We start from the raw sequence: 23,824 nt of genomic DNA, 5'->3' as shown, positions 1-23,824 counted from the left end.
TGGTTCTGACAGGAATATAAAAAGTGTTTTAAATCCTTCCTCATTCAGATGGCAATTATCCTTTTACTAATATATTATACTCTTTACCTCCCTCTGGAGAGAGGTAACCCTTTTCCACTAAGCTTATGAGATATAAACAGAAACACAGGTTTTATCTGCCATTCCTTGCTGACAGGATCAGATGAGACCAGCGCCAAAACCTCCACATACAGGTTACAGGAACAGCCCCGCTTACCATCAGATTCAAAAACAGTCTCCACAAACACAAGGCAAAACAATCTAGTGCATACCTTGAGTGCCAGACAGAGCCAAGACCAGGGAGGACATTAGAAGAGCGGGACGTGTTGCTGAAGATGAAGGTGCAGCAGGGAGCAGTGAGGCCTGGCCCAGGAGAGCTGGGAGCTGAGCACGACAGCGTAGCCATCTTGCCAGTATGGGCACCCCGATCCCACGCACCCATGGGATGCCAGCAAGGCCTGCGGAGGGTGACTAGGGACAGACAGAGCTCAGGGATCGCCAACAAGGAGAATCAACCACATCTTTCCCAAATCACGAGCAGAAGACTGAGCAAGAGGCAAGAAGCAGACAGCACGGCTGTGAGTTCTCCTCACAGGAGGAGCGAGCACACGTGGGCACTGGAGTTTCTCTGAACTTACGCTTAACTTCCACAGGCCCTTACTTAGGAAAGTGTTTGCCAAAATAAGCTGGTTTTCTACTGATTTCCTAAACAGGTAGAATTCACCATTTCCCTTGTTTCTTACCACAGCTTCTCTGTGAATTTGTCCAGCTTCACCATACAGCCAACAAGCATGTAGGGGCTTCTTGTTTAGGTGCACAAGTAGCCCCCAGCAGTACATGTACATTGTTCAGATCACTTAAACCTTGCTGAAGGTAAACACAAGACACTCTTTAAAGGATTGACTTTAAAGGAGGCACTTTATAGCATTTACCAAATGACTATACTTGCATAGTTGCGTGTATAGGCACTCTTATTTCTCAAGAAAAAACTGTTCACTTTGCATCCTTTTCAAAATGGAGCTGACATTACAATACTACTTTTTACACAGACATCAGACACAGAGGTAGTATATAGAGAGAATTCAAAAAAGTTACCTTGGACTAGATTCATTCCCTGAGGTAATAAAGCCTTTGTTCTGATGCATATGTAAAAATCTCATTAGCTCTTTGAGAGAATTTCACTATACAGAGGATATGTTCAGGTGTTTGCAAGCTCTCAAGCTCTCATTTCTGAATTATTTCCAGATCACAAGTCCAGTGTTCTGTAGCTTTCATCTAAATTCTTTCTTCTATAACTTATGACCTCTCTCTTGTCTATAATTAAAAACATTTTGTATTAATAAGCTCAGCTGATCAAATGATACAGATCTTACAGCTTTAACCTTCGCATAATTTTGATAGCCTACATCTATATGATTTACTGGGATCTAGAAATTACCTCTGATCATTCAAACACCATCAGATTTAAAATCAACTCCCCTGTAACCCTATTTGTTGGGCAAAAAAGCAAAAGCCCACGCATTAGAAAATGACTTGTTCCTGACAACTACTTCTGTCAGTTAGCCAGTTTTTAATCCACTTGATGTGTACCTTATTAATATTGTATACAACTAATCAGAATGTCGGGTGATAGTAAGTCATATGCATTACAGAAGGCTAAGTATATTACAGCCATGGAGTTAACTATCAACTAAATGTAATCTAATTAAAAAAATTAAATCCAGGGTTCTTTAATAGGATGTCCTCCATAAAATCACATTAACTCAAATGAAATAAACACTTCTCCTCCACTACTGGAACTTGTATCAGTATTGCCGGTGTTGTCAAATAAGCTTCCTTCATCAGGAACTCAACTGGGCATCTTCCATAGCCACATTTTGCGCTTAATGGTTGCTCACCTTCCCCCTGCCCCAACTGGAAATCAGAACAGGATGATCAGATTTAAATGTTAAATTAATATTTAATATATTAAATATTAAATATCTTCTATATTGCATACATATATTGATTTTAAAATAGCTAGGAAACAGCAACAGCAAACAAAGATCATTCATTTTCTTAAGACACCAGAGAAGTGGCTGAGTCACCATCCCTGGAGGTATTCAAAAGACGTGTAGATGTGGTGCGTAGGGACATGGCTTAGTGGTACACTTGGCAGTGCTACATTAACTTGGACTTGATGATCTTAGAGGTCTTTTCCAACCTAATGATTCTATGATTCTAAATGTGTAGATTTTAAAATGTGCAGTTTTTCTACTTTTAAGACTCTTATTTCTTCCCTGGTGAATGTAGTATTAGTATTTAGTGAGATTTGTCTGCATCATGGATTCGTTTAATAAAGTGAATCATTAAATGATTTTTATATTCAAGAATATAAATGTGATATATTAAAGCAATTGATAATTAAAAAGCTCATTTTAATTCTTCATTTTTCAAAGTAAAATTGTATTTTTAAAGGATTACTTGTTTAACTACAGCTGTCAGTTGGCTGGTAATTCCACCAAACAAATGACCTTTCCCCTTCTTTTTGAGTTCAGTTACTTTTATTTGTCCCCAAGTATTCAGCAGAAACCAGTCACATCAATAAAAAAATGTCAATTTTGATCTGCCTCATGAGATGTAACAGCTCCAGATAGATTTTCAGTCAGAAGGGTGACTAGAACAGCTATTATTAATGGCCATTAGAGAAAGCGGCAGAACCAGAAGACAGCTCCCTAGATTTAGACCCGATCAGTGGACACTGTACGCAGACAGGCCTTCCAGCACTGTAAATAACTTTAAAACTCTACCTTGAAGTTGAACTCTCTCCGCTGTCAGAATTGGTTAGGCCGCATCACATGTGAGATGATCTAAAGCAAAGTGACAAGCACTCTGCTGAACTGCTAAGTGCATATAGCTTATCATAATAAATTAGAATTACTTAACATGGGTATTTGAGCAAAGGTCTACACGAATGAGTGAGGTAAAGGAGACTGTTGACATAGAACTAATCAGAAAATCACTGCAGGAAAGGAGGAAACACAGAAGCTTTGCTAGAGGTAGCCCTGGCTTTTAAATATCATTTTCTGCTTCACCTTTGTCCTGTCAAATCGTTCTTCAGTTTTATGCCATCTGTACAAAAAATGGCCTAGTAGAAGAGGTAATTTTTAACTAGGCAGACACCCCAGCTTCATGATAGATAAAGCATCATAGGCAGAGCCCAGTTTTCATGAACCAACAATATCATTCATATTAAGAACCAAAGCAAAACTTTATAATTAAGATGTTGTGCATCACCTCCTGTTTTTGTGTAACAAAAACATGTAGCAATCATGATAGCATTTATATTTTGTTTTCATTTCATATTTCTTTCACAACATTTCTACACATTTGCCACCATCTAGCTCTAAACAACAACATATTTAAACCCCATACAATGTACAGCAATATAAAACCAAAAAGGTCTCCGAACCTGAGTAAACTTAACCCAAATAACTATTGGAGAAGTGCTCAAGCAAACACAGAAATATTGCCATTTACTCTTAAGCTCTGAACATATTAAAACGTTTGCTATGTTTCCCTTGCTGTTCTATGAAATTCCAGGTTTGTATTTTGCAACACCATAGCGTTCATAAGGAGATAGCTTATGTACACCTGTTTCTATGGAGCCGTACAACTGAGCTAAGCTGAAACAGGACTAATCATGATCATGAACAGCTGCCATCATGAACTCAAGAACCCATATACAGCAATGCCATAGGTCACACAAGAAGACTGCGTCATCTATTCTGTGTTGCACCAGAGGTCTTGGATGCAACAACCCCCAGCACGATTCTGCTGTGGGGCAACAACCTGTTTTCTTTTCCCATTGTGCAAGCAATGGGAAAAGCACTTTTACTCAAGCATTTCATGCATTTATGTTAATTACTACTATGAACTTCAACAGATATAGAACTTCATGCAACTTTCTTCTAGATGCAGAATTCTGCTCAGGACAGGAGGCAGAAACAGAAGACCTGCATGGTGAACCTATGCTGCTGGACACTGGTTTCTTCAACGTGGGATTATTAGACAGGCTTTTAAATCAAGACTGGATTAGAAGATTCAACGTCATTTCAGAAAGCATCTAAGTATCTTGGAAATGTAAGTCCCCACTCCCAAAATACTAAATCATTGATTCATACCGTATCCAATAGGATAGAGCTGCCCTTAAAAATCTGGCCTTTAAAGTTTAAATTCTACTGAAAAGGCACTATAGAAGCAGGACTACAGGACTCTTGAAAATTGAAACCACTGTCCTTACTTACATTAGCAGCAGCACCATGATAATTTAAGCTGAAAGAAATCCAATATATTTTTTGCTATCTAGCCTTACTTTTCCTTTCCTGTTAGCTTGGACAATGAAAACAGATGGGTCCATTTCACTCGCAGCTTCTCATGCACCAGGTGAACTTGCAACCACCAGCCCCTAACAGCCCACACCTGCCTTTGGGAAAGCACACGTTCTTCCCATTTCTTCAAGCAACTGAATTATTTCTACCCATCTTCATTAGAAAAACTGGGAATGGAGAAGCTTATGGATAACATTTTAAAATTAGGACGACTCTGTGGTAAGACAACATTTAATTTCTCTGTTTAGATTTCTAGTAATTGCAACTGAAAAGACACATTTGTTAAAATACACATAAATATCTAAATAAATTGCAGTTCCAGAAACTATTTTAATTACTTTCCTACAAAATAATCAATGCAATAAAAGCTCCTCAAATTGCTACAAGTTCTTTTCCAAGTATACAAATACTCAATTTGCATCTTCATAATCTTTGCTAGTCAAAACAAGAGTAAGGCATACAAAGCTGCTTAAAAGTGGTATTTTTCCCCCATACTATTATTTATAGAATGCATTTTACCGTGTTTCTCTTCACTAAGTTTTCTACATAGTCTTGCAACGTTCATTTACAAATACTCATCTCCTTGAGGTAAAATGAGTTTCACCTGTTTATTCCAGCTGCTTTCAGTACCTACAGCAATTACTATGTTAGGGTGAACTGTAATTTAGAGACTAGCCAGACTAGTTAGTCTTCCTACTTCTTCATTTACCAAATATTTCATTTTGTTCTCCTTATATTCACTGTGTTAAGAATATTTAAAAACAAGTCTACTGCTCCTTTCATTAGAAATTTCCTGAGTTGAATTCTGTTTTTGTTGTTTGTTTTACCTCATAATGACCAACAACAACAAAAGCTTATAAGAAAAGCGAGCCTGATTAGTTTAACAGAAAACTGGAATTCAACCTTAACACACTGAAAAAGTAGAACTGTGGAAGCTGTATATTGCATTTGAAAGGAAAGCAGGTCTTAGGGGTGGCTTCTGAAGCACATTCGAGTATTATGTCAGAGCACCAACATATCCAGTTGAGTCCACCAATTTGCTGCTCTAGGTACTGTATGGAGAATTAGAGCTTCTGTTCCAGCTACACAGAGAAAAGAAACAACAAAAAGAGACATTTTAGCATCTCCTGGCAGAGTTCAGCACAGAGACACTTTTTTTTTAACTTCTAGCCCAGGCCTTAGCCCCTGGATATGCTGATCCCAGCCCAAGCAGGTCAGGTTGGCAGTGTCTCAACTGGTAGCTTTCTTGATTTATTAGATGAGCATTTATTATAATCTGGTTTTCTATTCTGTTCCCATTTAGTAACAGCTGTGCAGGACAAGTTCATCTACCCCCATTAATAAATTATCTGTTTTAATAGTATTAAATAAATATTTTCACACCACAGGATGTATAAGGGGCATTGCCTTCATAAGGCTATAATGCACTGCCAAGCTGGCACATACTGATGCTTTCATGCACTCACACATAGAACAACACTCCTTAGCCTCAGAGAAAGCCATATGTTTAGTCCAAAAAGTAATTCATTTACTAAGGACTCTCAAGTGCAATAAATCCTTAAATAGGGAATACCACTTCACTCTAAAAAAATAAATCACATACTATTTCCTAGCTGGAAGAAGATAAAGCATACAATATTCTACAAGCTACCTACTTTTATTGAGAATATAATCATATCTGTGAAATCCGGCACGTACAGCTCCTGAGTTTGTTATCTACAACTACCAAACTACTTCTCTGTGAACGTTCTTTGACTAAAGAAGAATAAACAAACATGCAAACAAGTAACTGCTTACAAACCTGATGAAATCTTAGCAACTTCTCACACTGCCAGAAGTAAAATGTCATCCTTGAGCTTCCCATTCCCCACTCTCCTTTCCCCAAAGCCCTGTTAACTGGTTTTGGTTTTAATCTGGTTTTGTTTTTACATCTTCTTGATTTACCCTCCACTGAACTTTTCCAGTAACAGAGTTCACGCAGAGCCTTTGTGGATTCTTTGTTCACTAAAGAATATGTTTGTATTTTCTTGTATTTGCTACTAGGTTTAGTAGCCTTATAAGCACCTATCTTCCCTAATACCTCTGATCTTCTGTATCTTTCAGCAAAGTCTCTTCTTCATCATTCATTCTGACTCAGAGCAGCATTCACTTTCTCTAATCACTCTGAAAATCAAGACCTCTGAATGTGATTATAGATACTGTTTTTTTATTGCCCAGATTTTTAAGACAACAGATGAGAACAACATACCAAATCCCCACTAAATCTTTGCATGCTGCCGAGGCATTTTCCTGCAATATACTGTTCCCATTTGTATTCACTTATTCTGAAACCTGAGGTGTGCTGTTTTGTATTCCTCATTCCAGGGGCCCTAACCACTGTGGTACAAGAAAAAAAAACAAACAGTGATCCCAGGTCAGGTATGACAAACAAATATTTTTTGGCAGAACAAAGACGCATGTAACAAATCCTATGATAGGAGTGATGTACTGTGGCAAAGGCCTCTTAGTATCTCATCTAATTCTCAATATACCTAAAAATAATGTAATCAGCCAACATCCAGGGATATGCTTTTAAAACACCCATGTCACCATTTCCACTGTGCTGGCTTCTACTTCACTGCTGAAGCAGCGTGCATTTAGCAGCTGTGGCCTGCCTTCTCCTAGTTACTGACATGCAGTTTAAAACAACAAGAGCAACCTTAATAATGTCACTTTTGGCACTTCTTTTTCCTGTCTTTAAACAAACTATCAGGAATCAATGTTGCTGTGTTTCACATAACAAATTGAAACTTCACAGGGAGCAATTCAGCCTGATTATCTAAACCTTGTGGGGAGCATTAAAAATAATTGAGGCATCAGGAAATCAAGGTGCTTTTCAATGCAACTAGTAATCCCTGGAAAATTGTGAATATCAGATATTCTACATTCTTACAATGCTCTTTTGCCCCATAATCCTAAAATTTATTACAGAATATACTCCTCATCCACTATCCAGTGAGACAGGTAAATCCTGTCCATAATACTGGGAGGAGTCCAGAGGTGCAAAGCAGAGCATCTTCAAGGGATTTTTGTTCATTTTAGAGGGTAGTGGAAGAAACATGGACTTTTACCAGGAAAACAAGCCTCCTCCCTCCTCTTAGATGACAATGTTCAGCTGAGAAGGACCAAGGTGCTGGTTAGACACTGCTCTAAGTCCAAAAATTTCACCCTAACAGAGAGGAAAAACCAACATAACTCCTAGAGTGAGCAGGCAGAGTTGAACTTTAATAACTGATCATAAAAGGCAAAACAAAGTGGGATTTTCCTTCTCACACCTCTGCAGATACAGATGTTTAAGATTTTTCTTAATTTTCTGCCAGCTTGCATGTAGATCAGGAGATAAATAAGAAACAGTGGATCTTCTTGATAAAATTTTGGCAAAGTTATTGTGTTCTCTTCTCAAAACTGCAACTGTACGACTAGGACTGCAAGGACCTTCAGAAGCCACTAATAACCCCACAGGACACAGCCCACTCCAGCAGCCTTTTAACAGAGACTGATTTTATACCTGTAATTGTAGGTCCCGAGGCTGCTAAATCCCCTAAGACACTGTGCTCCAGTAAAGTAAAAAGTGTGTGCGTGTACATGCGTGTGTGCATATGTATATACAAACTCCATAAACTGAAATACAAATATTTTAAATATACATCAAACCTGACTAAAGTATTCAAACTTCATTCTTCTTTCCTCCACACAGCCTGATTCAATCACACCTTTCAGACTTTGCATGATCTGTATTTGCAATAACTTCACCAATGATAAAAATGCATTTTGGAGGCTAACTAGTGGCCTTTTAAAAATAACAGTATTTCTTTAAAAAATAACAGTAAATGTATTTTGAAATAACATTATATGTTAAATTTTCCCTGCAATAGCATATATTTAAAACAAAATATATAACAAAATATATTCAGTCCAGCATCCAATATGATTTAACATTTTTAGAGCAAATGACTTGCAAGACAATAATTTGAAGTTTTTGTTCAAGAAAACTTCATTCCTTTCAAAATAATTCTTTGGACAGTCACATCAGACCATTCTTTCACAGCATGAGCGTGTCAAGGCCAACATTTTTTGCCGAGTCTTTTGCATAAGATCAATTCTGTATTGAAAAAAATACATTTTTTCCCTCAGTTCTTAAAAGCTTTCTTTTTATGTTATTACATATAAATGTTCCTCAGCATAGATTGAAAGCTTACATTGTTAAAAAAAAACAAAAACAAACAAAAAAAAACAAAAAAAAAAAAAAAAAACTTAAACCAGCATTACCATGCAGGGATTCTAAGTATATTGTGGAGAGGCACACTTCTAGGGAGTTTAAACAGATGCTTTGTTATAACAGTACAAATCAGTAAGACCAGTGGCTTTAAAAAAAGTATTCTTATTAGCAGTATACTGTAGGAATATTACTTTCATCTAAACCATGCGCCAACTCACCCTACAAGTAAATTTCAACCTCATAAAATTGTCAAAATTGTATCCCTTAGGAACAACAAAAAAGTTTGATTCGCATGCAGTTTCTGTATTGTAAAATATTTCATATTTTATTTCTCCTATGTAAAGTGTAATAGGCTACGTAATTTGATTTACACTTTGGGGATCTGATACATCTATTAACATGTAAAAGAGCGCACCAAATATTTCACAGTTTATGCTCCAAGTTTCAAGTATTCTTGATGGTAGAATAACAAACGGGTGCAGGCAAGTAAGCATTGAAAACAAACACAACAACAAAGAATTGTCTGCTGACAATTGCCTGCCTAAATCATAAGAGAGCAAAGCAGGAACCACGCTGTGGAAACATTAATAGCTGACAGACCAAAAAAAATTAGACAGCTTCCTAATGAAGTGGTAGCTTTCTAGTATTGGGAGTGGGGAAACAGATTCATTCATGCCTATACTATCTTCTATATTAAAATTAATATTGCTATGTATATTGAGAAACAAAACTGAGAAATGCTGTTTTTTTTAACAAATCATAATTAATTTGAAATATGAAAAGCAAATAACACTAGCTAGGTTGTTACTATGAATGAAAACCTTATCTGAGTTTGCAAGTTACTAGTTTTGGAAATGAACATCATACATGCAGTTAGTAGCCACATTTTTAAAAATCCCCCACAAATCCTATTCAAAAGTCACATCTGTTTCTTATCAGAAGTCTGTCACATGCACTAAAAGCCCTGAAATTATGTACATGTTAATACAGCAACAATGCCATTGACAGCACTCTGTACACACTACAGGAATGAAACCCATACTTTTGACCAAATCTCTCAATTTTTCAGATCATTAAAATACAAGTTCTCTGGATTTTAGTAGTAAACAAACTGTTTTGAATAGTGGAAAAAACTGCCATAAAGCACATTTAAACTTTAAGATCGAAAAAATCCACTCTTCATTACGTCCAAGTTGTTACTAATGCACAAAAAAGCCTGCGCATGTGAATAGCAAATCTCCAGATCCCCAAACAATAGTATTGCCCCACTAGCTATAAAAATGACAAACTACATCCACAGTCACAGTACACCCAAACTCTGTAACAGATTAGATTTAAAATTGTGCAATGCCCTGAGGTAGCTATTAGTCTTTCAACTCAAGTGTCAACTTCACACAAATTAATGACCAAGCAGTCTCAACCAAATACTGTCTTGACAATTATAAACTGCATTCCCAAATCCAAATTCCAGTGCAATACTCCTAAGTTTTCTGAACTGTATTGATTTACTTGGGGAAAAAAAAATACTCTTGCATGTGATTCTCAAAATGTTCTGCAAGCTATCACATCCACTTCACCGGCCAATTCTTTAATGAAAGACACATAGTGGAGATGAAAGAAAAGGAGATCAGAGCAGGAATTTGATATACAAGAGCTGAAAGTAACATCACAGATACAACCCTTGTCAAATTCTTCCAACTACACCAGTCTACACATAATCTATAGTTAAGATGAAACTGAATTTTCTCCAAGAACCAGCATGATGTGAACCATATCTCAGCTTGAATCTACAAAGGAATTGGCCAATAGTTTAGATTTTGCACACTATCACTCATTTTCAGCACACATACTTGGAATTAGAGAAGACAAGTAAGCAGACTAACAACTAATTGTATGGCCCTTCCCTTTCCCTTGGAGGTTTATTTTTTTCTCTTCAAAGCTTTATAGATTGATAGCAAAGCCATGGTGTAAATCAAAAGAAAGCCACTACTCATTACCTACTTAGAATTTCCTGGGCCCTTACCATGAAGCTATTTCTCTGCTGTTTGATCTCTAAGCCACTGGCAAGGTCTACAAGCACACCACCTATCCTGGCAGCTGATGCTTATTTTTTCCCAGATCCCTTTTCAGCAGCTAGATGAATTTCCACTTCTTCCAGTTCTACAGAGAACCGCCAAGATAAATGATCCATGGACACAAAATACTTGTTCAAGAAGGAAAAAAAAAAAGGTAAGAAAGAAAACAAGATATGTAAAACCAGCTAAGAGTAACTCACACAAGAAAATGGAGTGCAAGGTCTGCTGGTGTAGACTAATATGCACAGTTGTGATTGGCCTCTGTGCCATCTAAAACAGTAAGTAATGGTTTTGTTTATTTGTTTGTTTGTTTCAGGAAATAAAGATTTTAAACTCATGTTACCACTTTATCTCCAAGCAAGGAAAAATACATACAAAGACACATCCTTCCTGCTCATCCCTATCAACTTTTGCATTTCTTCATGATACGAAAGATGGTATGGAAAGTTTTCTTTTCTTCTTTTTTTTTTTTTTTTTTTTTGTCTCTGAAATACCACTGAGTGAAGTTCAACCCTTTTATTTCCAGTTTTGCCGGCAGGCACTGCTCAAACAAGCCACTTCTCTTTCCCAGTCCTTCAGCAGGCACCAGTACTCAGCCTTTCACCCAGGTTCTTTCTAGAGAAAAGCCAATACTTTAAAAGCCAAGTTTTCATTGCTGCCAGGTAGGAGAGACCTTGTGCAGAGAGCGCATATAGCTACAAACAGCAGGTCCATGTCAGTGCCCAAGCCTGCTGCTGCACAAGCTCTAGCATTCCCCAGATAAGGACTTTGCTGTTGAGAACAGCATCTTCTCAGCTGCAGTCTTTGATACAGCCTTGCTGCATCGAAGGGAAAAGGGAAAAGGGAAAAGGGAAAAGGGAAAAGGGAAAAGGGAAAAGGGAAAAGGGAAAAGGGAAAAGGGAAAAGGGAAAAGGGAAAAGGGAAAAGGGAAAAGGGAAAAGGGAAAAGGGAAAAGGGAAAAGGGAAAAGGGAAAAGGGAAAAGGGAAAAGGGAAAAGGGAAAAGGGAAAAGGGAAAAGGGAAAAGGGAAAAGGGAAAAGGGAAAAGGGAAAAGGGAAAAGGGAAAAGGGAAAAGGGAAAAGGGAAAAGGGAAAAGGGAAAAGGGAAAAGGGAAAGAAGAAGCAGCTATCAGTGTGGCTTAATTGCAGAGCTGATGAAGACCCTATCAAAACAATTAACATTTTTGGTCATAGACACCTGAATCCCTGTGCTCCAAATAGAATGGGAAGAATAAAAACCATTATGACTTCATTATATATACCGTAGCATAAGGCAGATTAAGAACAAATTCAATGATGGAGCAGGAAAATGCCTCCGAATCATCTCCTCTGCCTGCAGAAGATCTAGCCCATATCCTGAAGGAACGAACACACAGGTTAGTGACAAGTTACAGAGTTAACCTCTCTGTTCTGGTATTAATCAAGTCAGCTTTTTGTTTGTGGCATCATCAGAAATCTCACTGAACATCTGGATCCAAGTCTCTTTTCAATTTTTGACAGGCTAAGAGACTATGGAACCAAACCTGAGTATGTCAGCAGACCACCTGCACACAAAAAGCAAAAAGGGGATCTTCCAGGGCTACCTTTGGAGGCCGATCAGAACCTTAAGCTGGTGCAGAAAGCAGTTCACATCCCCTTAAGTAAGTCTGTGACCATTAACGTTTCTGAACAAAACACCTCAACTTCCTATTCATTTCCAAGTACAAATTAGGGTGACCCTTCCTGTCCTAGGGCTGGAATGTTTGGGACCGTTTTTTTCTCTTACACCTCACTGCCGTAATTATGGTGAGTGAAAGATCCTTCTGCTCACTTCAAACTTGAAGTTCAGGTAGGTTCTGTAACATCCCTCTGAGCATCTCACAACTATTTTCACTTTGCAAAAGCCGTTGAACACATGATGTGAATCATGTGATCATGAACACATGATGCAAACTCTATACGTTTCACCACAGCTTTAGCACAGTTAATGACCAAACCATGCCCAGCACTGAAGATAACATAAGAAAACAGGGACAGGGGCAGGAAAGGTGCTGGGTTTGGATCTGCTATTTTAAGTAATAGAAATGTATTATCTTAATCTGTGTTAGGAGTAACGCACATATTTTGATGGATGAAATTTAAATAAACACACGAAAGCCAGAATTAAGCAAGGAAAATGCACACACTACGTCTCTTCAAAAGGAAGCAGATTCTGCTGAAGACAAGCATTGTCTCCTGGGATTTTACCCTCGATTCTACCCATTGCCTTCCACAGACCAATGGCTGCAAGATGAACACATTCCTCTTGTTAAACAAAACACTTCACTCATCCATACTGAATATCAGATGCTAACCCACGTTCCTAAGCAACCCCATGCTCACTCCACATTCTCCCCCCTTTGCCACCAGTAGCAAGAGGTTTTAATCATCACTTCGCACTGCACCCAACATGCAAGAATCCCATCACGGGAGTCTCAGGCGCAGCACTGCATTAAGCAGCATCAGGCAGCTTCAGCCCATTTTGTCTTCACTGAGACATGCAGAGTATAACTCAAAGATAGCACTGTTACTTTTGAGTTGTTTATAAAGACTTTTTTTTTAAAAAAAAAAAATCCTGGCCTCGACATAAATTGCTTGCAAATACAAGCAAAAAAATTATAATCTTGCCAGCAGGTATGGAAACATTCTTTTAGAGGTACTGGGGGTTAAACTTTTTTCTGACATTTATAATATTCAGTGCTGGAAAAAAATCTCTGCAAAGAATAATTGCTCCCACAGGGACCAATCCACGGGTCACAGTTTTTTGCACTTGACGGCAACGGAGCCTTGAATGAGATTTTCTATAAAACCTAGACTTAAGCTTGCAGCATAATCACAATGTTTGCCCTAGCTCTAGAAGCTGAACTAAAGTACCACTTCTACAGTGTAATTATTCCACATATGTTTCAAAAACCCATGGGGAAATTTTATTATTCAGAAGAATAAATAGGGTAAAAATAAATGGTTTTTAATTTTAGCCAATTTTTACACTCCTTATGAATTTTCATTTTTCTTATGCAAGTTTAAGTCCATGGGAGAGAGGATTTGCCTTGAAGAAATAATTAAACTTTCATCTTCAGTTATGCTTCTTAGCAAATACACAGCCACCCACATAGCACATAACACACAAGTGCTATTCAGTGGCAGAGAATGCCAACGTAATCACCAATGCTTCACAATCTTCCTTTCAGTTTCAAATTGAATATTTGAAGTTTGAGCTTCTGTTCAACAACACAATATAAGCAGAAGCATGGCAAGGGCTGAGATTAGAAGTAGGTTGGGGTCCCAATATAGAGCTTTATTTGCCCTCAATACTTTTTTGAATACTCAAGCTATTCTTAGAGAATAATGCAGTAATTTGTCACATGGGATATGTAAACCTACTGCCTTGAGGATACTAGAAGATTATAACACTCAATTTGTGATGACAATGTCTGAAGCAGATTTAGGAAGCTGCAGAAGTCAGAATTTTTCTGGGGATGCAATCTGAAGAAGCAGGACTCCATTCACTTGGTGAAGATGCAGGCACATTTTGCGACTGCTAAGCCTACCTATGACTGACACCTTCCCTCCTAATGACTGAGCACATTTTGACCCTTCTTTTTTAACAGAGAGAGACACAAACAACTACACAGGTGCTCTGTAAGCCAGTCACCAAACCTGCCTGTTCCCAAGCCCATTCACGAACAAGACGCAACCTGTTCGCAGCATCACGCTGATCTGTTCACTGGCCTCAACAACACACAAACACCAGCTCTGCAAACGCTGCTCCTTTTTACCTGACCTCAGGCTTTTCTCCCTGCACCTGAGCTGGCTGAAGAGAAGAGAAGGGCAGAAAGACCAAACACCAACAGCATAAAGCAGAGGTTAACGGCAGACTGATGGGCTGAAATATAAGAACTGATTAACTTTCAATATATATCCTGAAGTGCACTAAGGTCCCAGAGAGCAGCAGTTTAGCAGTGTTCCTAAAGCTGCCAAATCTAGTTCCAAGGTCATAAAATCACTACACTGATCCCAGCGCAAGAACCAACATGAAAATTAAGCACAAAGTGAAAAGTACCAGAAAATACCAGAAAGTTACAAGACCCATGCAGGAATTCTTCCAAGTAAGAGACCTCCCTGCCCAACCAGCACCAAATAACCAAGCTAATCCACATTCTTAGATTCCAGTAATTCCTGACCAAATAAATCCCGGATGCCCTGTGAAGGTCTCACATACAGCAGGCTCTGTGACCTGCAAAAGAGGATGAACCAGTGCTGGTCAGGTCTCTCACTTAAATGTCTCCTGCCATGTAATGCTATCCGCCTTCTCACAGAAACAGAATTTCTGATCAAAACCAGGTGACTCCTCTCTCACCTACCAGAAGCTCACTCCAAGGCTCAGCAAATCTCGGGCCTGAACCACACACACAGACTTCAACCATCCTCCCCAGCACTGCAACACATGAATGCTCAAACCACTGGGCTCACGTTGTTTCGAAGAGGAATCTCTTACTTGCAGAAATTTGATTTGTCACATTAAAGAACACAAACATCTCAGAAATCCAACCAAACTCGTGATGGACGAGAAATATTCTAAGAGGATTGCACCAAGTGAGAATTGATGGCAACTGTACCTCACACTAAAGGATTAACTTAAACGATAACAGAGACTTCAAATAAACCACATCTCATTGGTTCTTTTAAACACAGGTTTCCCTAGATGAACCAGAAGACAGACTGTTTTCAGCAAAGCTTTTCATATCCCTCACTTCCCAAAACTGCCTAGAGGCTCAATTTCATGTACTCAGGAAAAGCTGGTGAAAGCAAAGTCTAACCAACCCAGAAATAACGTTGCATTTTGAGGAGTTATCAGCATGGGCATATTCCTTTTAGAAGAAAACTAGCCTCTACTTAGCCGCTACTGTCTAATATGCATCAGGTTCCACCCCAGTCCTGGAGCCCACTTTCCATCACTTCTGCCTGGCAATTCAACTCTGTTGTGTCCTGTACAACTCAAGTTCAGTTACACGGGCTGTCATCAGCTCTGCCTGGGCAGCAGAAATGCAGCACACCTGGACACAAAGACTTCAGCACTAAGCAAACTCCAGTACTGCTGCATCTCTCACTATGGGCAACCACCAGCAGCTTTGTCTGTCCAGCCTTCACTAACTTCCCATACATGTATTTTTCAGTTCCTGTTAGGGATCTCAGACCTTAATAAGCACTGGGTGACCTAAGCCAACCATCTCTGAACAGCTCTCAAAGCCCTCTGACAAAGGCCTAGGTCAAAGAAATTACAACAGTTGAGAGCAAGAAAACATTCAAGCTCAGATGCACAGAGAACCAAACAAAAAACGACTTTCATGTATAATATAGCAATTATAACCTTGATCTTCTTTTTCAATACTGTTCATAATAGCTACACTAAAAAACCATCACCTGCGAAAACAGGACACAGATCTGTTCAATTCTTCCTCTACAGAGTTGTGGGGGGACCCACAAGCAAATAACAACAACAAAAAAACCCCACCACACTGTGATGGATGCAAGCAATGCTGCTTACCATGCTAGAATGCGGCACTCGCACACAGCGGTGATGAGGATGCTCTAGGAAACTATTTGGAGAAGAATTTATGTGGGGATATGCTGGCAGCAAGGAACAGAACTTTCTCATTTTCTTTTGATCTGTCTAAAATGCTTTTGATTCTGAGAAGGTCAGTGTGCAACATCCTGTTATTAATGGGCATTCATGGTATTTTACACATTCCCTTCGAGTTGTAGTGCTTCCAGTCTCAGAGCACAATTACATGATAGTACTGGTTATCAAAAGATGAGGGCAAACAAACACAAAATTCTGATCTCTCCGCTTCCACAGCAATTAGCAAACATTATTGAATCAAAGTTCACAAAGCAGATAAAGCCTCACATATGGTAGAAGCTTTACTTTCGACTTGTCTGAACAAGCATGAACAAAATCCACAGCAAATAATAATCAGTTCAGCCTGCTGTCTTCTACAAAGACTTCCATGTCACATATCTGCGATCTGAGCTTGTCATTAGTAATGCTAATTAGTTCACTATCTCAATGCCACGCTAGACTCAGTAAAAACTGAAACCACTGCTAATTTGAAAAGAAAATGCGTTCTTTCCCGAATATAAATAATAATTAACAGTCCTTCTACAGAACACCCACAGAAATTAATATTGCTTATAATTTTCAATCAGACTGAAAATGTAAATAAAAATTATGACTATTTTTTGATTTCCAAAAAGATATTAAAAATTACTTTTGAGTTATCACAGCACAAACGATATTAACAACCTTGTAAGGACATACAATGATAGAGCATTTAAAATTGGGTTATATCTTGCTATGCAAGCAAACTTAGTTCTGTATGGATGCACGTTGCATACAACCTTCTACTGCTCCCTTTCTGAAAGGAGGGAGCCAATTTCCAATACCAGCATGGTAATTGTTCTTTGTCATCTGCAGGCTGATAGAAGGTTTTATTTTAAAGTTCTCGCATGGTCCAATTCCACAATTTTTTCTTAGAAGATAAAACCCAATTACATGGAACTTCAGTCACAAGTCACAGAAGAGACCTGTGCAATTAAACAGCTCTCCTCTACACAAAGAGCTAATTAAAGTGATGTCCAGGAGGTGAACCAAGCTGTCCTCTACTGAAAGAGTGAACGTATGAGCTTTCCACGAGACCTCCTGCAAAGGGAAACCACTGAGAGGCTATTGTGAACATACTGCAACTGCTGCGCTTCCTGCCAGCAGTGCACGACTCCTCCAGCACCCCACGGCCCGGCACTTCAGGTGAACCCAGCCTTGGAGGTGCCACTGCCTCCCCTCTTCCCTCCCCAGGGGGTTTCTGCCCCCTGCATATTCCCATCAGCTGGGGAGAGGAGGAGAACAGGACATCTGGAAATGGGCATGTGCTTGCCAGGGCTGGGGCAGTTGGACCCTTTCAAGGTGGATTTACCACAAAGACAAACCTCTCCTAAAGCAGCTGAGGTACTGACAGAAGGGTTTCCATGCTCAGCAGGTAATCCTCACCAGCTGAGTCAAGTGCAGCATGTGCACATGCATTTGTGCCTCTGTGTCACCGAAGAGAAGCAATGCTCAGTTTTTTTTAAACCAATTTTTAAATTCAGATGTAGTTTAAGACTATTTACAACTTAATTCAGATGGATTAGGAATTTGGCTGGGTCTGCCTAATTTAAAACATGAACAGACCAGCTGTACCTGTCAATGTGTCCCAGCTCATCCTGCTGAGTTCAGCCAAGGTTCGAGGTTGGCCTGGGTCAGAACCAAACCTTTGTTTAATGCTTTACAAAATGTTCACATCCCTTTTCTTACACATTTCACTGCCTGCAAAGTCAAGACCTGAAAACTTAAGAAGCAGCAAGCAGAACAACTGAAAAATCTGTGAATTTATACTGAAGTAAGAAAAGTGTCTGGAGCTGAATTTCCAGTGCAACTGCAATATGGGAACTAAAACCCAGGATACTGCAGCTGAGCTAAGCTTGTCTACAGAGCCAGTTAGCAGATCCATGCTATGTGCTCCTGCAGAGGAAAGGGAGACAGGAGAGGAAAGACTGTAGGGAAGTGTCTCTCTGAATCCAGCTGCTCTTCCCAGGAAGGTATTATACCTGACTCCTGTCTGGGCACTGGGCTCCTGAAATGCAATGGCTAACTCACCTAGGCCAGGAGTAGCTACCCGACACTTGCTGTCAGAGCTCCACTACGCTGTAGACACTTACGTTTCCTGTGCGCTTCGTGGCTCTGATAGTAAACCAAGTAATTCCCCCAGACAAGTATGTATTTTTTAAAGGTACTTTAAGCAATAGCTATATACATCCAGAAAAAAAAACATTCTCTGTATCAAAAAAAAAACCTAGTTTTGGTTCCCTTACCATTCAAAACAATCTAAAATATAGATTCTATAATATCAATCTATAATGAAACAAACATCACCTTTAATTGTGAGGCAGCTTTGGGAAACGAGGCAGTCAAGCCACTTTCAGGCTCCACAATGCTAACAACTGTTTAAAATTTATTTTTATAGCAAAAAAATCATTTTTCAGTAACTAAGCAGATTGGCAGGCTGCTTGAGATTAATACTAGTCTCTTGCTTAATAAAAATAAATCCTCTGCACAAATACCAGTGAGGGTCACAGAACAAGATGACATCATTCCTACCTCAGAAAGCGACTGTGAATAAATTCATTTATATATTTTTGCCAGTTGCAGTGGTCATTTTTGTTTAGTCTCCACATATACTTATGCAAAGGTTTTACAAAGACTATGCTTGAGCTGAAATTCTAAATGCAAGAAGTAGATCAAGCATGAATTATTTTTTTTTTAAAGATGATTTTGCTGCAGTAGTCAGTAGCTTTCTCAAGGACATTTAAAGAACAAAATCTATCAGGAGATGGGAAGTGGCAAATCCAGATTAGCTAAAATAATAAGCATTTCACTAAAAGGAAATACACAATGGAAAATGAAATGATTCTGGCTATTTTCTAGCGAAATCACATGTATGTTTTATTCTCAGTTTGTTCCACTGGAGGAGAGCGGAGAGAGATAAATGAAAGATGAGAGCCATAATCCATGAGAGCACTCTCAGACTTCCACAGATAGTGAAATTTAACATTGACAGATACGACAGCAACTCATCTCAGTCTAAGCTCTTGCTTTGGAATCAGGGACCTTATTCTTTCTTTAGAAAAAAAGAGTAAGGATAAAGAATTCATATCACTCTCAGCTCGTAGGAGAGGTGAATTGTAAAAATAGTCTGAAAGCATTGTAAACCAAGAAGGAAAAAACACCGTAGTGGTTTTCCACTTCTTGCCATTTTATTCTTTAGATTGTCTCTGTTATACCACAGTGGAGTTAAAGTGTACCATTAACCACTGCAAAATCACTGCGATTAGTTGCATAGTTGCATGGCCCTAAAAGATCCACTGGGCTACAGGCAGCACAGAGGGGACACGGGTACAATTGGACAAGCTCCTGACTGGGCTGGCATGCTCTGAATCAACTCCAACACCCCCTCTACAACACCACCTGACAACCACAGTATTACACCCAGGAATTTCTCCAGTGGACTGGTGGTAACCAGCCACCGCGAGATCAAATGGAACATTTATTATTGCCCTCCATCACTTGTACCAGCCTTAGCGCTAAGCACTGAAGACAAACCAACAAAATGCAGGCAAACCTTACAGAGGAAAGCAGTCACACCAAGATGAATTGGTGAATCCTAGGTAAGTCGATTGTAAAAGCAGGCTTTTGTGGTGCCAGACCAGTGCCTGAGAGCTGCAGGATCACACATCCTCTGAGCAGGTATGGTCAGATTCTTCTCTCTTTGCTGCTTTTACTGATGGAATCACCAAAGTAATTCAGGGTTGCTGCTTTGAAGAGAGCCACATAAAGAAATCCCCCCCCAAATTCTCTCAGCACCAGTAGCTTGCAGTTACACCACCAATCACACGACCTGCCCTTTACACTAGTTCTCATTTGCATTAAGAGCCCACTCTGCAGGATCAGGATCCAAGTTTTTGGATGGCAGGTACTGCAATCGCAGTTATCTGCATGGTAACACTAAGATGTTCCTGTGTTCAGCAGCTGCAGAGGGTTCAGAGATCCTTCAATAACCCAGGCAGATCTCGGACAAGGGAAGGAGCGTTTAGGGTGGCTTTGTGCTGCCCAGCATCATCAAGACAATGAAGAAGGCATTATAATCTAATGAATCCAGGAATGTGCACATACTGCTACCACAGGGCCTTCAGTGCTATTAAGAACCGGGTAACCAACCACAAAAAGGGGCGATGCACAGGCTAGCTAAGCATCCTATACCATATGCATAGCACATTACTATCTCTTACTACTGTTGATGCTCTAATGTACATTGCTGTATCATTTTCCAAGCAAATCAACAATTACACGTAACCATCCCAACCTTAAAATTGTTCTACCTAACAAAAAAGGGAACAAATGAGAAAATGCACGGAGGATTCAAAACTTGATGAGGTCAATAATAAGCAGGTGAAAGGCACAACTCTAAAAATTGGCAAACACTGATCTAGAGGAGGTGTCTCCAGCATCATGGAGCACCCTGAAACAGATAATGGTAGGTTTTAACTGTTACTTTCACTGAATATGTGTACATACATACATATACAAAATGTGTTCATAAAAATGTATATACAAATATGTGTACATACATAGTTTTGCTCATATATACACTAAAACTTAGCTGAAAGCAGATTTTTTTACATAACTCAAGCTAAAGTGATTTATCATTTTGCTGTATTTTTAACAATATATTCACTAAAGAGCAGTTTCATAATTAAAAGCCTTTAATTAAACAGAAAATTAATTAAACATGAGATAAGCACAAATTACATCAGAGAAAATCCAGAATCTGACCTACCAAAATGGCTTTATGTGCAATTACATGTGCTGTGAATTACTGTTTGTAGGTAATTGGCTTGGCTGTCTCCTTAAAGTCAACTGACCACATATTAAAGTTAAACAACATCAAACAAAAAAAAAGTCAGGGCTGATTGGAATTGTAGTTAAATAACATTCATTTTTTATATACCTCAGTATTAATTTATTACTGGTTCAAAATCATCTATCAGTGGACCTTAATCATACAGAATACTTTCAACACATTTTTGTAGCTAGCTTTCAACCCTCAAAATAAAAGACATTGTTAATCAAGAGATTTCTCCACAATTTCCTACCAATTAGTTCTCAGAAAGCTAGAAATAAAACTAGCTTTACACATTGTTGACTCTTAGATAAAATTCCTAGAGTTTTAAGATGTTTTTGCTATACTGTACAGCAGAAGTAACGTGACTTTTTTTGTAGGAAGGCTGCTTGCCCAAGCAAAAAAAGAAAAGGCAACTCTTAGGTTTTAAATGCAGTAATAGAAATTTTTAATTGCTTTTGGGATCCCTGGCACTACTCTTCCTAGCAGACAGGATCAGACTAGCTTTCTACTCAAAAACACGTGCTATATTCCAGAATGTCAGAGAATGAAATAAAGCAATATGAAGGGAGATTTATTGGCCACGTTTCAAGAGATATCTGTATTCATTTCAAAATGCCATGATTTCACAGCAGCGGGAACTCCAAATACACCTGGGAAAGAAGGCTGCACAATTCAGAAAGCTTTCACAAGAGTGGAAGCCCTAGAAACATTGGAAAGTGAAAAGCATCACTAACTTTTAATTGATCTCTTAAAAGACAAGTGTGAATATTTTTGATAAAACTATACAAACTAAAAATTTCAGTTCTCTGCATCCCTAGATTCTAGATGTGCCAAATCTGCTGAATGCAAACTAACACGCCTGTTGACAAGGAAAAAAAAATGAAAAAATATCTACAGTTTCAACAGAAGTTGTCTATTTTTGGATGTTACCTATTTTTAGGTCTTTGAAAATTTCCTACTTAGACTACATAAATGGATTTACCTGTATACAGAACACAGATTTCATAGACTGATTCTGAATTTATTTTTAAACACTGCAGCCACACACTTCTTTGTCAGAAAGGTGTGGGAATTGCAATTTTGCATTTTTAGGACTCTTCTTCCCTAAGCAATAAGGCAACAGAAACTGGTGCAAGGATGAATTCCGTGCAGCAACAGAAACTTAAATTCTATTTATAGTCTCAAAGGCAGACGCTGCATAGATAGTCTGCCAAGACCTCTTTCATTAGTGAAATAACCTCAAATTCTTTCAAGAAGTGTAACCTGTCAAGGCATATGGAAGAACAGAAGGCAATTTTAAGTAGGTTTAATAGACAGTTGCCTGATTTTTATTTTTTATTCTATTTTGAAAGGCACAAATAATCTTTTCAAAACATTCACATGTATTGAAGAACCTAGACAAAGAAGAATGGAAGTCCTGGAGTGAAAATGCAATATACCTCATAGACTTAGAGAAGAGTATATATATTTGTTGTGTGACATTTAAACCGAACTGCCAGGCTCCTGACATTTAAAAGCATTTGAGAGCAAACTCTTCTCCGTGGAATTTTTTTTAAATTACCGTTGACTTCCAGAGCCAAAATTTCACTATCAGCATGTGTAACATGGGCAGTAAGTAAAATGAACACAAATACAAGGAGCATTAATAAAGTTAATGGGGGAATGTATGCAATGTATTTTTTCCCAGTTGCCTGGTAGTATCTATAACTGCAATTTGAAGCAGTCTATCGAGTACGAGCCTACAGAGTCCATTTAAATGTACCATTAGAACATACGGAATACAGGAAAATTGCTAACATTTGAAAAATGATTGTCAAGAAACAACAGCATTTGAGATATCACCGTTTTCTAATTCTCCACTACATAATACTTTGAGAATTAAGAATACTGTATGTGAGCTAAAAACAAGTGGACTCGGTGATCAAAACCATGTTTTGTAAGATGATGATCCAATGTAAATATTGATTTAAAAGAGGAAGCAATGTTTTCCCTGTATCTAGACACATCACTTACCGTATCAGTTGCAAGCAGCCAAACCCTCCTATACATGCTTGTACAACATATTTTCTTCAACACGGAGAAATATCCTGTACTCTTGTTGACTTCTTAACAGCTCTAATAATATCCACCACATTTGTGAGATGAGCTCTTTGTACAGGCAATACCAACTTGTAATTGCAAGCAAAATGTAATTGAATACAGCCTTTTGTAAGGTTCTTAAACACTAACACTGTAGTCTTCTAAGCATAACTAGCATAAGGGCAATGTTTATCCATAAGCACCATTTTATTGGATGCCTTCAAACAATAACAACAGCTATTTCCTAAAGCTTCTGTAAATTACTAAAACTCCAGGACGAAAATTATACTATGCTAAACCATGACAAAAACATAATCAACCATCATCAAATACATCTCTAAAACTGATGAGGTGCCACCTCAAAATAATAAAATAATGCTTAGAACAGTCTTCAAACAGAAATGAGCTCTCAGTCTCTAATGAATCAATGCTACTGCTTTGCTTCAGCTATTGCATCAAGCCCTGCTACAAACGCAGCTTTTCCTTCTTATCACACTTATTAAAAGACCTCT

The 23,824-nt window shown here is 38.5% G+C and overlaps 1 protein-coding gene and 1 long non-coding RNA gene across 4 annotated transcripts in view; both read right to left on the bottom strand.

Moving 5' to 3' along the window:
• LOC308176696 overlaps positions 1 to 23,821 on the bottom strand; it is a 36,235-nt gene extending 12,414 nt beyond the window's left edge. The window contains exon 1 of the long non-coding RNA XR_013938505.1: positions 1,114 to 23,821. This is a non-coding gene — a long non-coding RNA (uncharacterized lncRNA). The remainder of the gene's footprint in view (positions 1 to 1,113) is intronic.
• PEPD (peptidase D) overlaps positions 1 to 23,824 on the bottom strand; it is a 134,791-nt gene that overhangs the window by 72,380 nt on the left and 38,587 nt on the right. The window lies entirely within an intron of this gene.

This window comes from Anser brachyrhynchus (assembly GCF_964034855.1).
Source record: "Anser brachyrhynchus genome assembly, chromosome: 12".
Lineage (NCBI taxonomy): Eukaryota > Metazoa > Chordata > Aves > Anseriformes > Anatidae > Anser > Anser brachyrhynchus.
This window is presented reverse-complemented; position numbering and strand designations above follow the sequence as displayed.